Raw genomic sequence first — 14,889 nt, forward strand, 5'->3', positions numbered from 1 at the left:
GACACAGTTCAAGATACGCGGACAGACTTGCAGCGCATCCTAACCATCTCGCAAGCAACCTGGCTATAAACAACAATAGGCGAAGACTGAAGAGATTGCATCCTCTAGACAATATTAGAACTAATTAAGATAGTAGCTACAAGTGCAGAATAATTGGCATATCTGCCCTCCCATTAGTTAAGGTTTAGAGCTAAATGCGCTATAGAGTCTAAGACAATAAGCTGCAACAAAATAAAGAAATAAAAACGAAAAAAAAAAAAAAAAAAAATTTGCTTTTTATCGATATTTGAGAAACTGAAGTAAATATTATTAGAATATGATGAAGATGTGTAGGAGAGGTGTCAGAACAAAGAGGTTGAGTTACAAGAGACTATCTACTGTTCAAGAAGACACAAAGAGAGGAAGAGAGATAAAAAGGTAGACAGATAGATAGAGCGAGAGAGAGAGAGAGAGAGAAAGAAAGGAATCAAGAGAGACAGAGAGCGTGAAAAAGAACAAGAATATGAGAGAGAGATAGAGACAGAGCGAGATAGGCAGATAGAGAGCAAGAGAGGTATGTAACTCAGGCAGAGAGAGGGAGAGAGAGAGAGAGAGAAGCGACAAGACAGACGGCTACGTATAGCCTTATGGATTCAAATATTCATATCTAAACGAGCATAACTACCTCATGGTGTTGCAGTTGCTTCTCTTTATGTGCCACACATATTCAATTCAGGCTAACAATTTTACATATTTTCAAGGTTTGTCGACTCACAGTAACATTTATTTCTGCAAATTTATTCAGAATTTTTAATTTAAAAACTACAAGACTCAAAGACATGAGACAAACTTGCTGCTAAATCGAATTTTCCTTTATATATAAATATACACACATACACACGCACACCCACACACAGTCAACAATTCATTTAACTCGATGACACTTCTGGGTGCGATTTAGAAATTTAGCGCCGAGATTTGCGACTTTAACTAGTTGGAAAATGCAAATTGTTCGGCCATCAGGGCCACAGTGGAAAATCATAAAAATGAAGAAATAAAGCAAAGGCAGAAGCAAAAATTAGAAAGCGCCACGCATCTTAAATGAAGCCATCAAAAAGTTGATCAAGAAATTTAATAACCTAGCAAACTGCCAATGAAGTGGCAGCTGTCCAAACAACCAAAACCCGTAGATGAATGCCGACGCCCCACCCAGAAATATGACCGAGATGCCAAATACTTAGCTAAACCTTTTTCCGATGCCCCATGCCAATGAGAGAAAAAAGAAGTAACCTGAGCGTGGCCAATTTGTAGCCTCCGGGCTAAAAGCGGGAAATATAAAATGCACGAAAAAAAATGTATAAAATAAAATTGAAAGAAAAGGCAAAAATCGACGCCTGCTGCCTGAATAAACGACCCATGTCAATTATGCGCTGAAAGCAAATATATTACAATATCATAAAAATGAAAATGAAAATGAAAATGTAAACGCAAACAGGCAAAAGTCGAGCGGGCACAATGAGCGCCAGCTACCCAATCAACTCTCTCTAAACGCTGCTTAAACAGTTCCCAAGCCGAATACAAACATTGCAAATAAGGAAACTCTTTGTAAAAGTTATCAATAGAACCTCTTTTTAATGCCAAGACCTCCCAAACACAACATTTTCCATTCAAATATTTATAAAGTTGGCGATTTTTCTTTTTTTTTTCGGGTCCAACTTGGAATTATTGCAAATGTCAACACAAAAAATTATTATATGTTGGAGAAGTCAAACAGAAGCTGAGCTTATCTAATGAACATTATCGATAATTTTTTCAGTCGATAACGAAACCATTCACAAATTTTCATATCTCGATAAAAATAAAACTGAATATTGATAAAATAATTTATAGCGCAATAAATTAACTTTTTTAATTATATTTAATATCGAAAGTAGTATCACTCGATATCTTTACTTATCGAGAGATATTACAATCAGTTTAATTTTAAGTTTCATATAATATTTTGTAACAACTCTATAACTTTAACTTTGTTTAAAGTTATAGATGTATTTAAAAATAGCTCAAGCTCAAGGTAAAGTATAAAATTGATCGAAATTTATTCCATAATTATATGAATTGCACAGCAAACAGTCTTAGAATAGTTTGCACTCTATATCGATTCAGAGTTTGTTATCTAGCCAAGATACCAAATTAATTAGTACACATTAAACACACTTGTTCTTCACCTTTATCTTACTAAAGTGAATTTCGAACCTGCTTAAAAAATTTCAAAGTTTACTTAATAGCAAATAATAAGAAAAATCTATATATATATATTTGCGATTAAACGGAAATGAAAACTTTGTTTTCTGTAAAGTTTTTCTTTTGTTCACCTTTTGAAACTTTGCGCAATGGGAATTGCAACAAATATGTAAAAAGTTTTCTATGACGAGGGTAAAAGCAAAAAGGGTAAAACAATTGAAAATTTTTAATATTTACTTATTTAAACTGCACATTTATTTATTGTTCGCCTTTTAGTGTTAATGATTAAACGCATTTTGCCGAGGCAATAGCTTTAAATTGGCTCATCTGGTAGCCATTTGCACAGTGGCTATAAGTTGGCTTTGTCAACAGGCGCAGCGCACACGCATGCAAATTGTTTGCACTTTTACGCAGTTAGACACACAAAGGCGTGGCCAAGCTGGCGTTGAGAAAACCAGGCCAAAATCATCAGAGAGAGAGAGAGAGAGAGAGAACGAGCGAGATATAGCTAGCAAAGGGCGCCCAGTACATTTCGGTCGTGCCTCGACATTGCCCCATTTGTTGGCATAAACAAGCTTTTGGCTGGTTCCAGAACCAGCTACATGCCTCACTCCATAATTGAGACTATCATTAAGCCAGGCCAGCAAACTGATGATGCTAACTCTTATATGAAAGCTACCTGCCATTAGCCACATGCATTTACAATGCTGAAAAATCTTTAAGCTCGAAGAGCCAAGAGCTGATAGGCCAGTAGCCAGTTGCAGCAGAGCTTAACAGAAAACACAGCCTAGTGTTTGCTTATAAAATATGCAATAGCCACACTCATTGGCTGCATATTTATGCGATTAGAGATGCAACAAGAAGCGAAGCAACCAGGCTAACTGACAGGATACTACACAGCAAATCAAATGGCTGTGCAAGCCGAACAGGAAACTGCTGACAGTTGGGTTTTCGGACATAAGATGCTACCTCTTCACAAAAGCAGAAGCGTGAGCCACAAAAAAAGAAGGAGGAGCAGGCGGACAGTGCGTGTGTGTCGGAGTAGCATAATAAAAGGACAACAAGCCACACTGACAGTTGCTTTTCGGGCGGGCTTTTTTTGTGCTTTCGATTTGTAGGCAAAAAGGTGACAATGGCTCTGACAAAACGAAACGAATGGACAGCAAATGTGCATTGGACGATGAAGCGAAGGGGCAAACAGATATATACAACCAGCAAACTCACTCGACAACACTCACATGTGTCTGTGTGAAGCATATGTGAATTTGAGAAGGACGAGGTGTGCGTGCGTGTGTAGAAGTGTGTGGTTATGCGTTAGCAGAACATCTTGTGAGCTTTATGCCTTTGGGCCTGGACTGCTCGTGTAGGGTAAAGGACAACCGAAGCATGGGATTTAAATGTGAAAATGACTTGGGAAAGCAAAGAACAAAAAAAAAAGAAATCAAATCGGTTCCTGACCAGCCACGTTAATGTTAGTAGAGGCCATAACACAAAAGGGTCAATCACAAACAAATGAAAAAATTCTTTATTTCTTTCCATTTAGTCAAGGAAAAAACCTAAGGAAAAAGCCTCGACAGCAACACTTTTGTAATGTGATAAAAATTTCTAATTTATTCGATTTGCATAGCAAGCAGATTTTTATAGTCTATAGATATTTATGCATGCTTACATCATGAAGTATGTATTTACATATTATGAATTATAAGGAACCGAAACTGTTTAAGTAGTAGAGATAAGCTTAAAGGTAAGTGCAAAATACTTAAAGTTTAATTGGTAAGGAAAAAGTTTTTACATCAAACATTTCATCTTGATGTATATTGCATTTGAACAATCAATTATAACATCATAATGTAATATGTAAAATAAATTATAATTTATCAAAATTCTGTCATAATCTTGTTAAAGTTTCCAAGTAGAAGACAATTACTTATGCATATTTACATCATACATCATGATGTATACATATGTAAGTATTTAAGCCTTGCTCTCTACATTCTGATACGTTTCAGAAACTTATCACTGATGAGTTTCGGAATCCTGATTAAATCTGATTGCAGCGCATACCGCAATCGTTGCAAACTATCTGAGGGGATTAGCGAAAACAGAATTTCGTAAAATTGTACGAAATTTTCGGCGATTCGGTAAAACGCAATTAAAATGCAAAACTGAAAATGGAGGAAAATGTAAGCCCATGATTAGTGCGGATAATAAGTAACTGAAAACATTTCGCAATCTATGTATGTGTACATCAGACGTATGAAATATGTATAGTTAACAACAATAACTAGAACGGCGCGCCCCATTGGGGGTCCGTCTACACGTACTAAATAAATAACTAAAAGCCATAACGTGTACTAATGTTGCTGTTGTTGTGTTGTATTTGGCCACCAAACGTCAGCAGAGCAATCAATAAACGCTGAATATTTCATATGCTTCATCGATTTGTGCTGCACACGCAAATGAGCAGCACAACCAGAAACTAACAAATAATGAGCTCATGCAGCGTGTGTGTGTGTGTGTGTGTGTGTGTGTATGACTTTTGCTAATAAGCTCATTCCAAAGATGATGTTCACTGTGTGCATAATGCACTGTTTGCCCACGCAGCTGACTTTCTATATAGGAGCAAATGCCAATGTTCACATTGGTGCAAATTGCAACTGATTGAGCAGCGCCCACAACAACAGCAACAGCTGCTGCAACAGTCGATTGGCTTGTTTGCAAATGAGCTGCCATTATTTTTCGCCAACCAACTGGACTGTCTCCATCAGACTGAGCATCTGCATCAGCATCAGCATCTGCATCTGCATCTATGTCTTCATCTTTATCTTCGTTGCGCTGCGCTAAAAGTGAAATTGATGAGCAGCAAGCGTGAAGCAGACAAGCGAAGAGCAGTTGTCTCTGCCGCGGGCAGCACTGCCTATCGCTGACAGCAACAATAAAAACTTGTGAAAAATGTTGCCAACAATTTGGGACAGCCAAAATAAAATGGCCAACGAGTCACTCGATCAAATTCCCCTACACTGGGCCATAAATTAGTTTTATGACAGCAAATTGAGGATAAAAAACAGATTTTTGAGCGTGAGCTAATGCTAGCGAAACTCAGTGAAGCAAAAGTCAGCTTGAGAGTAAATCAAAGATTAAAACTAGATTTGCTTTAGATCTAAGACATTGAATGATTTCTATTTGCTTTTTTTGTATAAATAAAACGAGATACTATAAATATGCAAGTAAATTAAGAACATGATACCATAATTATTATACAACAGTTAATATAATAATTCTATAAGAATTATTTTATTTGTATTAAGAACTCTTCTATCAGTGAAAATTTATGTGAGACTAATAAAGCATATGAAGATATTGTTATAAAATTTCAAACTTCATATCGAAGAGACACTCTGAGGGAAAAAAAAATTTACTTCACTTACTACACTACAATTACAACTATATGCAAACAGATACATGAATAAACTACATAACTCAAGCTCAAGCTCAAGCAACCAAAGGCAACTCAAAAGATTTCATGTCCAAGACCTGCCCCACAGAAATGGATAAATATGTAAAGTAGGTAAATATATGGATTGATCTCATTGGCGCCCAAGCCATCTGGTTACGTAATATTATTGTCAACAAATTTATTTATTGTCTAGTATAAGACAGATTGCAAATAAAAACAGCAATTAAAAAAAATTATTATCATATAATAAAAATTAATTTTTGTTATTCACATATTTATACAAAATTCACTCATTCTTAAGCAAATTTTTTAACTACTTATTTTTGCCGCCTTCTTCAGTTCCACTGTGCATTGGAATTTGCGTGCCATTGACATCTATCTCATCTAGCTTTGGGTCGGCTCTCTGCAGCTCTTTAAACAGTATGGCGAAACTTTAATTAAATTTTTGCACAAATTGCTGTCGCTGCAATAATAACAAGCAAACGGCAATAGTTACAATTTGTTGCCAACTGTAAATTGTAGCTGTTATGGAGCTCGCCGTCTTGGCTAAAAACTTCGCCTTGGCCAACTGGCTAATTTGCTTGACAAACAGGCCGTCACAGTAGGAGGAGGAGGAGGAGGCGTGGGTGATTCTGCCTGACTGCGGGTGAAGTGCTTTCTGGTAAGCCGCAGTAGGCTCTATAAAAACTTGGCGTGCAGGCAAACGAACGGCAAGCAACGGCTTTGGCTGCTGTTGCTTTGGCCAAATTGAATTGTTGGCTTCTGCGTTACGCATACGCCGCGTGGACCGCCAACTGAACTTTGAAGTTAACAACAAGAGTGAAAATAACTAAAGAAAAAGGACTGTTGTAGTTGGAGCTATTTGTGCTTGTTGTCTGTAGGTTTCTGCTCTTTAAGTGAACTTTTGAATAACTGGAATTTGTTTGTATTTTATATTTACTTATTATATTTAACAAACTGTCTCCATCTCTCTATAAACATCTTAATCTCAATCTGTATTGCTCTATCTCTATATGCATCATTTGCTTCATTCTTTGCTTAATTCTCAGCTTATGTCAAAATGTTGAAAAATTATTAAATAGTTTGTTTTTGCAGAAAATATTTTTTTTTAGCTTTTTATCAGATATGTCAAACTTTTTTTTGTTGTATTTTAAATCTTTTTGCATTGTTGGCAAAGGATCAACAAATTTTATTTATTAATCTTGCTGATTGTCATTGGTGACATAAATACTCTTTAAATAGACAACAGCGGGTTAACATAGACTGTTTGTAAATAAATAAATAAATAAATAAATGTAAATAAATCATTTTACTAATAGCACTAGTAGAAACCAGCTGCTTTTAAGAAAACTTAAGGTAAATGAGCGCTTGGGTATTTAGACTTAAAAATGTGCTTGCATTTTTCATTAAGCTTAAACATATTATACACCAAATATTATCAATCTTATTTTTAAATTCTCAAATCAATTATATTTTGCTTTAATAGGCATTTAAATATGATATATATTTTTATAGATTTATATATATTTAATATATATTTATATCATTCTGAGTATTCATTTTAAAAAAACTTTTAACAGAAATCCCACTCAATTTATTGCTCTCCATTTGATACCCTTTCATTTCGAGTATCGAACAAAAAACAAAAACTCCTCTCAGTCAAAAAGTCGACAGCTTTATTATCCTGCTTAACGACGCGTTCTGATTGCCATATCCAACTGATTTGGTCAGTGAAAACCAAAAGCTTCTAGTGAAAAAACTACGTTTTATTATTTATTTCTGCATGAAATTTCCTTTATGATAAAAGGCTGCATTCGCTGCATTTGCGGCTTTAGTTTATCGCTTATTCTGCGCTGTTGAAATGACAAAACTTTGCACCTGGCCCGCCCAGCTATCAGAGCTGTAGCGCTGGCTGTATCTTTGGCGCTTTTGGGCATTGGGCAAAAGTTTTTAATTAGTCTTTGATAGGAAACCAACTGAGTTCACAACTTTAAACGTTTTGTAATGTCGATACAGTGAACTCTTTGAGCACCTTGCTGTTGCCGCTGCAACCCTTTCTATATTGTGTCAGCTTGTTGCAAGTTTTTGGCGTTCTAGAGGTTAATCAAAGTTCAGGTAACCTGCGGCTGCTTAGCTAGGTACACCCTTTGACTTGCGCAGCACAAATTGCCAGCCGCAGGCTGTGTGCCATAGCTAAAATTACGCATACGCCATGTGCGCCATGTCAAACTACGAACAGAGTGACAGACAAAGACAGACAGAGACACATATTTGCCAATTGGCAGTGTAATTTGCGAATTCATATCAAATTACAACACATGTACATATAAATATATGTATATATATATATTTATGCATATATAACATGTCACTCATCGCACTTAGCTCAACACAAAAATCATGTGTCGCAGCCAAAGGCAACTTTGTCTGTCTGACTGCCTCAGCTGCTGCAGCTACAGCTGAGTGCATCTGGCATTTGTTGAATGTCTTTTTCTGTATGTTGCACTTGTTCCTTGAAATATGCGCATCACTTTTATTGCCAGTTGGCTTCGCTTCTGACATTAGTGTGCCGCATCCCTTTCACATTACCCTAGCCGCAGTGCTCTTCAGCTGCTTGGTATTCGACCACATTTTGACTTGCAGCGACAGTTCTGAGCTCTCTGCTGTGATCTGTCAGCTCTTTCAACTAAATGCCATTAACATCTGCTTAGTGTTTACACACAGCAAACACAGTAACATCTAATATTCTAATCGTAGTCAGCTTTGAGTTAAGTATTAGCTGCAAATATTGGGCTGACCTTTATTAGTTTTGCAATCAGTAAATTTTGATGCCTGCAGACTTTGAACTTGAACCAACTCTATTTCTCTGTCTAGAGACTTGACAGAGTCTAAGATTGAGTGTGAGTTAACAAGCAAAAAAATTGAAAATTGAACTTAAAACATATTGCGTAGGCTAGATTCTTGCTATTGATGATATCAATAATTTATAAGCAAAAACTCATCAATTCGAAATCTCCCAAGACTTATAAAGTCTTTTTTATATAAACTGTCCTAAGTCTATTATGGACTCTATAAGACCCAGAAACACACAGTGTAGAAAGACGTAGAACGAGTGAGAGCGAGGAAGAGAATGACAGAGCAAGAGAGGGAGAGTTTGTCTCTCTCTCTTATCACTTGTCAAATTGAGAAATAAATTTTAGCATTTCCAAACTGATTTCCAGGGTATTCAGCTCGTCATGCACTTTTAATATCTGCTCAATTTATTATTGCTATTTCAGCAACAAATTGATTCTCAATTGAAACTAATTTAAAATGTTCAACAACATTTTCTGCAAGTGTATTCTAAATGGCTTTGCGAAAACTCCTGTCAGCTCTAACTAAAGAGCTTCTTGATTTCCCAGCCGCATCACATTTTCCGCACACAAAACCCAACTGTAACTAAATACTTAATTGGTATATACTAAAAACGTAAGTGAAAGAGCAGGAAGAAAGGCATTGTAGAGCTCGGACAGCTACCTTCTAAGCGGCTTACATTTTGTGCATTCTTTTTGACTGTGAAGCGACTTACAACTAATTAAACCCCAGACCCATCAAAATGAAGAGCGGATTATATGAAAAATGTGCGCAAGCACAAGAAGAGCGCAAGAGCAGCACTTGTCTGACCCTTATATGCATTATATATGAGAATTGCATTTGACACTCATTTTTTTGTCTCTTTTTTTATAAAAATATTTATATATTATATAAAAATATATACATAAAAAAATATATATAAAAATATATATATTATATAAAAATATCATTCGGTTTATTCAGAAAAAGATTATGTTGGATTCTGCGCTTCTATTTATTTTATATGGCAGACAAAGGTGTCAAGTGCTTTTCCATGCCCATACCCTCGCTCTTCCATTTACGCTTTCTCTATCATGCCTTTCTTTCTCTCTTTCAATGCCTCTTTGTCCATCTCTTTCTGTCGTTCTCTCTGTATTTCTTTCTCGCTTTCTCTGTTTTTTCTCTTTCAATCTCTCAATCTGCCACGTTATCTTTTTCTCTCTAACACACTCACTGTCCCTGACACTTTTTCGGTGTCTCTCTGCTATGACTTTCTCTAACTCTCTGTGTCTATTTCTTTGTTTCTGTATTTATCTCTTTCTGTCTGTCTCTATTTTTTTCTCTCTTTATCTTTGTTACTTTCTCTCTCTCTCTTTTTATTTGTCTCTTTTAGCCACTCTCTCTCCTTCTGTTACTTTGCCACTCTTTTTCTTCGCCTTACTGAGACACTCTCGCTGTATCTCTCCCTGTCTTCCCCTTTCTATCTCTCTCTCTCTTTTTGAGTCCCTTTTGCTTACACTCCTTCGCTAACACCCTCTCTCTGATACTTCTTTTCTGACAGTATATTTCTAACAATCTCTCTCATTTTGCCCTTATCTGAGAGTCTTTCTTTCTGACAGTCTCTCTCTACATTCTCTATCTCTACATATCTATATTTCTCATTCTCTTTTTTCCGTGCTATTCATAATTCTATAAGTCCTTTCGAATACATTAAAATTGTCTACGCTCTGTTAAATTTTATCTTTAATTTCAGCCAGTCACAGTCCTAATCCTCTTTAATTTAAGCAAACTTTTGTCTTTTATAGTCACAGTTCGCGCTGATATTTCTGTCATTCATTGGCCTTCCATTTCTTTTGCCTTTAAGCCTTACGAATTTGACAGTTTATTGTTTCTGTCGCCTTTAAGTTTAAAGCTGATCCTTGGCAATTTATTTGAATGTTGCAATCTGAGATGCGTTCCCGTTGCAGTCGTTGGCTGACTCGATGCCTTGAGGATTTGCTGTCATTTGCGTTCTGGCTTTCTATTTCCCAAAGCTACCACCTTAAGACGTCGACTGGCCCAGGCAACCAACCAAAGCAAAGCCCACAGTCCCACCCAGCCAACCAAGCCATGCCTTGTCCGCTTGCTGTCAAACGCAAAACTTTGCGTGTGGAGCTGATGAAGCTGACGATGGGGCAGAATGGAGAAGCTGCAGCAAAACTTTCTAATATTTTTCAGCACCTCAACAGCAGCGATAAGAACTATGGCACGTTGTCGTCCTGGTTCCACAACGTCCTAATTAGTTGAGTTCTATGCATTTTCAGCCAAAGGTAAAGGTAAAGGCAGAAGGCTGTGGCAATGGCAAAGGCGAAACTATGGCCAAACTTAAAGGTAAAAACACAAAAAAAAAGTCGAAGAAGCAGAAATTTTTGGCTACTCTGGCATAACTTTGGTAATATTTTGTTATAGCAAAGTTTCGATGTTGATAAAATGTGGCAAATAAAAAGTTATAAAGTCTTTGTGAATGCGGTCAAGCGAAATTATTGCTGTGATTATAATGTCAGTGTCACAATATTGAGTAGTTACTGTAGTTGTAGACTTTGATTAAGTATCTGTAACTGGAATTAGAAGAGATCTCTGAGTCTTTAGATTACACTGAATGGCGTAGGCTATATGGGAACGTGATACTTGACAAGCTCTACACAAAAGACATGTAAATATCAAACATAGATGAAGTCAGCTCCCATAAGATCCCAGCTAGAATTAAAAGAGATATTTGAGGCTTTAGATTAGGCTGTATGGAAACGTTATTCTTGATAAGCTCTACCCAAACGCCATTTAAATATTAAACTTAGAGAAACTCAGCTTCCACTTGAGGTATAGAGATCAACTGATATTCTCATTCAGCCCTACATCTACCCTAACGTTACATACATGATAACAATTCGACTATGCCTCAACGCAATGCCACACAAATAGGCCATGTTATTTATCGATTAATCTGGCAGCAGCTGTTGTGTCCTATCCTGATATCATAACAACGCATCATTTATGCGCATTTTTCGCACATCTTTTGGATGTTTCATTTTCGTATTCTTTTTTTTTGGGTTTCGTTGATTTGCGAGGCAAAGCTGTTGGGACTTGCGTCAATGCAACTGACAATTTTTCAATCTCGATTCGAAGTCGGCGTCAGAAATAATTGCAAAATGCATCAATCAGCTGTCAGAGCCGATACTTGACTATCTTTCAGCACGAGCGGAGCTGTGTTGAGCGACAACTGCGACAACAGCAAAAATATTGAGAAAAAGAAAAACACATTTTTAGCAGACGTTACGTCCGTCCGTATGTTCGTTCGTCTGTCAGCTGCAGTCACGCCCCCTCATATTTTGACAGGCGACATGTCTGAATGCAGAATGTGAGAATTTGTAGCTGCCAGTCGAAGTCGAGGAAGGCAGCTCATTAGCCGCGATTATGTGGCAGCCAGTTGTTTGCCTCGCTGCGTCTAGACCGCATTTCCGATAATTATTCTTGTATTGGCTGTAGTCGAGACGATGTCAAAAGTTTTGCGGCACCAAAAAACTAAATCGAGCTGAAAACTAAGAAACCGCAGCCGCCATAGCCACAGGGCTGACGAGCTGGCAAGGATGAGGACGTCGACAAGGATTATAGGCGCATTGGCAAAGCGCACTCCGTTTTCCTGCTGTCCTTTTGCCTGTCCTCCCGCTGTGCTGACCAGCTAATGCGGTTGATGTCCTTGTCCAAGTCTGATTGATTTTTACATGCTACAACGACTTGTTTGTCTCCTCTTCCTGTCGTCGCTCGCTGGGTGCCTCCATTCGTTATACTTTTAATTGATAATTGCGGAAATGTCGGAAATTGTAAAAATCTGCACAAAACTTTTCCCATCCATCAGTTTGACCAAATTGGCGGCCATTGCCATTTAATATATAGTTCGGGTTTCGGGTCAACGGAAATCAAGCAAATTGGTTAACAGCAAAACCGCAAAGCATTTAATAATGGACAGAGCAGCGAACAAAAACCCCAAAAGCGAAAAGAGAACGACAGAAAGAAAAAGATAGAGATAGAGCGCAACAATTTCCAATATTTTAGCTGGTTTTAGCCACAAAGTATTGAGTATTGATGCCGTTGAGCACTAAAAGCTAGTTTGCCGTTTTAATTGTTTTTTTTTGTATACCCTATAGTCCTGAACATAGCCAGATAGGAGGTATAAAAAGTGTGTACTAGAGCTGTAGTTATATAAAACGTAATACAGGGTATCTTGGAGTCATTTAGCTGAACTTGAATACAACAAATTGAGCTGCAGAGTATATTCTAGTCTTTACTCTCAACTCTATTATGAATTGTAACTAAAAACATAGCTGATTAGAGGGTAACTGTCAGTTCACCAACTCAAGTAGAATGCTTCATTTTCAGATACAGGGTATTATCTTCGAAAATTGCATACTTTGTGAAATGAAAAATCACTAAAGCAGTAAACAGGGTATCCTCAAGTCTTAACACTTAACTATAGTTCCTCATTTTGAATCATAGCTACAGCTGAGCACTGTACAGGGTATCTCCAGTCAACCATGTTAGTCTAAAAATTTATATAAATTGTATTCTCATCAAACTGCTTTGCAGTATAGTCAGCTATATACGATTAGATCACTATATTATCAATTATATTGAAAACAGATCTACAGCGTATCTAAAAGTCGTTCATTATATCGAACTTATGCTAAAATAATTGTACTGCACGACAACTGCCGTCAACTAAATATTTGCCTATCCGATTATCACTACCACAAAACAAGTTACAGGGTGTTTCCAAGTCAGCTATGTTATGCTTCGTCCCCCTATTGCCAATTTCATTCACAACAATGCCACGTACAGGGTATTTGCTTATTCCATGCACTGTACTTCGTGAATACAAAGCTAGTTGCAATGTGAGCTCTTAGTTTCGCGTAGCGGCATTACTCAACACTGGTTTAACAATGCCACGCCCTAAGCTTCCTATTGTTTGCCGGCCATAAGTCTCGCCCCCGCTCCACCAAGCCGCATTTAATATTCATGTTGCGTTTCAGCTTGACGGCCACACATTTTAGCCCAGAAATCAATTATACGCCCAGGAAAATATGATACGACGCTTTAAGTGTGTGTGTCTGTGTGTGTGTGTGTGGGAGTGGAGTGTGCCTTGGACATAGGCTTCGGCTAATATTACGTGTAATTAAGGCGCGCGCGTACATCCAACACATCGTCGTCATTGGCCTCGTCCTCGACTCCAGTGGGAATCTTCTCCATTTCTCTGGAGGAATTTCGCACTGGACCAAACACAGTGAGCGAAATTTTGATATGCTGGCAACGTAATTGCCAAATTACTTGGATTTTTGCTAACTGTAACACTAAACGCAACTGCGAGTGTGGAATTTCAATAAAATATGCAAGGTATAACGCACATAATACAGACACACACACACACACACATACATGTATCAAGCCCATAAAGTACATACCGTGGGCATCACGTATACGCAGTGTGTGTGGCGCTTAAATTTGTTAAGCACTCAGTTATATTTATAATTTATGTTTTTAGGTATGCTTCAAAGAAATTATGACTGCTAACCTTATGATTAATGGCATTAAAGTTGCTATAGCAATTTTATTAACTTAAAGAAAGGCATAAACAACAGGCAAAACATTTGTTAAGCGCGCAAAGAGTTCTACTTTGAAATTGATCATTTAACGAATATTTAGAGCTTATAAAATTGATAACATCAAAGTTAGAAATAAACACACATTACATTTTTCACTATATTAGAAGGCAAAATGTTAGCGGTTTAGCTGTAGATAGAGAAGAGCTTGTTCCTTTAAAGGAACTTGTCAGTAGAATAATATTTATTTTCCTTATCTTCCAAGCTATGTTCTCAATACCAGAAGCTGTCCTGGAAAAAATATATGATTTAAGCTAAAAACAAACACACATGACTTTTTCACTACATTGGAAGGCAACTTTTCATTAGTATAGCAAAAAGTTGTTCCATCAAAAGCACTCTTCAATATAAAAATTTTGTACCTAATTACCTAATGTACCTAAAAACCCCAAGCCCTTTGACGTATATTGGTTGAGCATTCTAACTGGCGAAGCAACCGTCACACCTGTGGAAACTAAAGTTAAGAACACTAAGTCTACTCTACTCTATGCTCTACTCGTAACACACTCAACTACTTTAAAAACTCATCAAACCAAGTAACATAACCAAATTCTAATTCCAGCTGGCATATTGATAGAGGGAAAAAAGGAAAACATTTTTCCCCACAGATTTATTAGCCATATTCACGAATGTCAATTGGCTGGTCATTTTGGTAAGTGATTTTGGTTTGGCCATGTTTCATTTTGAAGC

Source organism: Drosophila hydei, unplaced genomic scaffold, assembly GCF_003285905.1.
Source record: "Drosophila hydei strain 15085-1641.00,03,60 unplaced genomic scaffold, DhydRS2 tig00000289-arrow-arrow-pilon, whole genome shotgun sequence".
NCBI classification, from domain to species: Eukaryota; Metazoa; Arthropoda; class Insecta; order Diptera; family Drosophilidae; genus Drosophila; species Drosophila hydei.